This window comes from Arvicola amphibius, chromosome 6, assembly GCF_903992535.2.
Source record: "Arvicola amphibius chromosome 6, mArvAmp1.2, whole genome shotgun sequence".
Classification (NCBI taxonomy): Eukaryota; Metazoa; Chordata; class Mammalia; order Rodentia; family Cricetidae; genus Arvicola; species Arvicola amphibius.
The window spans coordinates 1-3,529 of record NC_052052.2 but is presented as its reverse complement, the minus strand read 5'-3'; positions in this window follow the sequence as shown (position 1 = coordinate 3,529).

Sequence of the window (3,529 nt, the reverse complement as noted above, 5' to 3'; positions counted from 1 at the left end):
AGTTCCCTGCCCTGTTTGGGGCCCGTGTCCCCTGTTTTTCTTTTCTCTGACTCTGTATTTAGTCTGAGCAGTGTGGTCCGAGGGCAGGGAACTGCCCTTGCCGTGCCTCCTCCGTCTCTCGGTCGGTCCCTCCCTCTCACTCACCATCCCCTAATTGTGGGAGCCCTCTCGGCCCACCTAGGACTGTCATTTATGGGTCAGACACACACACTCTGTTTCCCCCGTGAGCGTCCCTCTCAGAGGGAGAGCGCGAGCGAGCGATTCGCCTGCTTTTCCTAGCTGCAAGTGGTTTGTCTCGGTCCTACTACTTTTGTTTTCGTAGTCTGAGCAGAGCGGCTCCTCCTACCCGAATGTCCAGCCCCAGCCCGCGTTCACCGTGTTGGGGGGCGGAGGGGTGGGGCGGGAGGGGGGAACCCACGGGGGAGTTCCCTGCCCTGTTTGGGGTCCGTGTCCCCTCCGTGCGTGGGCGTGGGAGGACACTGGTATAGCAGTGCTAGAGAGAAGGTGAAGAGCCGCGGCCTAGCTAGAGCGAGCGAGCGAGCTCTCGGGCGCCATCTAGCGGTGACCGTTTTGTGCAACGCTCCTGGTCCTCGGTCGGTGACAAGGACGGCGAAATGGCTTTGGTGAGGCGGAAAGAGTGACGAGAGTCCCTGCCGGCAGGCTGGTGTGTCCCGGAGCTGGTGTCGTGCCTGGGAACTGTCTCTGTGTAGGAAGTTGTGCTGTAGGAAGTTGTGCTGGAATGTCTGTGGAGGGTGCTGGGCGACTTGAGCGTGTCGACCAGAAGGCTTGAGTCGTTCGCGTACCCCGCCGCGAGGTGGAAAATTTGTTTTTCCCTTGCCTTTCGTTCTAAGAGCCCTTGGGTCCCGGCGACCCGAGGCCAAGAAGGAGGCGTTGGTTGATCCTGGCTTCACCGCCGCCACCGCACCGTCCCGTCCCGTCCCGGACTCGTTGGGGTCTCCGAGCTTTTTTTTTTACTTATTTTTTCTTTTTTTCCGCCTCTTGCCAGAACCGTCGGTCCTCAGCGGCTGGCCTCGCCATCCTGAGGCGGAGAGGAGGCTTCTCTGTTCACTTGTTCCCGGTTTCTTGGACTGTGAGATTGTTTTTTTTCTTGGCTTTCTCCATCCCTAGCGGCTGGTCGCAGGGTCCTCGGCCGTGAAGAGGCTGGGTGCCCAGCTTTCTGGCATGTCCGTCTCGCTCTCTTGGTCCTTTCATGGTTATGAGGTCGACCAGTTGTTCCTTTGAGGGTCGGTTCTCTTGTTCATGGGGACATTTTTGGGACATGTCACCCAGCCTCACTTTCAGGAGTTCCCTGTGGTCTGTGAATGACTCCCTGTACCTGTTGTCATTCTTCTAGTGGTTTCTATCTGTCCTTATTGTACCTGCAGATAGGTGCTGACACGCTGTCCTTTGAGTGGGTGACATTAAAGGACTATTTAGGTTGCGGTCTCTTCTGAGCCTCACTGGGTGTACTTTTTCCTCGTCTAACCCAGCATGCGTCCCCGGGTTTCTCGCTGCCCTTTGTGGCTGAGCCCAGGCAGCTTCTTGAGGTGTGACCGGCTCCCTTGCGTTTTCAGTTGTGAAGCGTGTCAGGCATCCCCGCTTTGTGGTTGTCGTCGCCCGTGTCGCTTGCGCGGTGGGACCTGTCTCTTGGTGTCCCTCGCTTTTTTTTCCTTTTTTTCTTTTTTTCCTCTTTTTTTTGGGGATCAGATTGTGTGGAGCTCCCGAGTCTCCATGGGCTGGGTTGGTCCCCCGGTCCACTGCTGCTCCCATGTGCCTCCCGAGTGCACAATTTTTTTTTCCACCCCAAGGTTGTGGAGCTCCCGAGTCTCCATTGAGGTCTTGGGGTGGAAAAGGAAGGTGATCCAGCCCTGTGTTCTGCCGCTTTGTGCCTCTCGAGTGCACACCTTTACTTCCCTGTGGGCCTCCTTCCCTGTTTTCGTTTTGGAGGTGAAGGGTTTTTTTTTTTTGGTTTTTTGTTTTGTTTTGTTTTTTTTTTTTTAGAGACAGGGTTTCTCTTGCGGCTTTTGGAGCCTGTCCTGGAAAAACTAGCTCTTGTTGTGTTAGACCCAGGCTGGCCTCGAACACAGAGGTTCATCTGCCTCCCAAGTGCTGGGATTTAAAGGCGTGCTTTGCCACCGCCCGGCTTTTTTTTTTTTTTTTTTTTGTGGCAGCTGGCCTTTTTTTCGGTTCTGTGTTGCTCTCTCTAGCTATTTCTCCCGGTTCTGCTTGATCGATGTGGTGCTCTCGCCCTGCGTTCATCCGGGCCGGAGACCTAAGCCGCGCCAGGCGAGGGACGGACATTCATGGCGAATGGCGGCCGCTCTTCTCGTTCTGCCAGCGGGCCCCTCGTCTCTCCTCCCCACCTTTACCGGTGGTGTGTGGAAGGCAGGGGTGCGGTTATCCGGTCCGAGCCCTGTGAAGGCCCCCCCCCGCACTCCTCGCTGTGGTTCGTGGGGGCTCCTGTGAGGCGCGCCGGGGTCCCCGTTGTTCCCCCGTCGCGCGTTTCACTCCGCCCACCGTGTGTGGTCCGTTTAGCCCCTCCTCCCTCTGAGCCGGGGGAGGGGCGGCTGATTGCCGCGTCACGTGCCCTTCCCGACCGGGCTTTTGTGGCGTGCGTCTCGCTGGTGATCCTCGCGGTGCTCCTGGCGCGTTCCAGGTCGATCTTCAGAGGTGCCCGGTTCTGAGCGGTGGCGGCGTTTCCCGGTTCTCTGACGTGTGTGCCTCCTGTTCGTGGTCCGGCCTTTAGCGGTGCTCCTCCGTGAGGTGTGTTTGCGGGTTGAGATGACCCCAGAGAGAGAAGGGGGTCGAGGCAAAGCGGTAAAAGAGGCTCTCTGCGGCCCCCCTTCCGTGAGTGGGGGGGACGATGAACGTGAGATCGGGCGAGCGGCCCCACCACGCACTGCTGCCTTCTCCCGTAGGCTGTGAGCGTCGGGTGGTGTTGAGCGGTCGCGGCTGGCCTTTTTTTCTTCTCACCGTTCAAGGTGGTCTATTCATTGACTATAGAACGTGCCTCCCCCGCCTGGTGCAGACCCGGCGGGTGTCGTCGGAGAGGCAGGCCTGGCTCTCGGGGGACCGTGTTTGTAGTGTATGCTTTTCTCGGTCCGGTCCCCCCTGACCGCGAACGCTCAAGATTGTGCCCCGGAAAGGTTAAGAAGCCTTACCGATACCGCAGGCCCCCCCCGCCTCGCCGCACTCGAGATCATCGAGCGTTTCCCTCGCTTTTGCGCCGCCGTGGCCCGGGGGCTCGTCGGGCCGGGTCCGTCCCGCCCGCCCTCAGTGAGAAAAGTGCCTTCTCTAGCAATCCGATGAGAGGGGCGTGCTTTTTGGGGTCGCCCCGGCACGCCCCGACCCGCCCGATGCGCGTAGCTTTGGCCGGGTGCCCCTCGCCGTGTCCCGTCTTCGGCAGGGGAGAAACCCGAGCGTGTTTGTGTCTGTCGCCCACTGCGGCCCGCGCCTCCTCGCTCCGAGTCCGGGGAGGAATCACGCGGGGCAAGAGAGCATGTCGCGACGCCGGCGTGTCGTGCCGGAG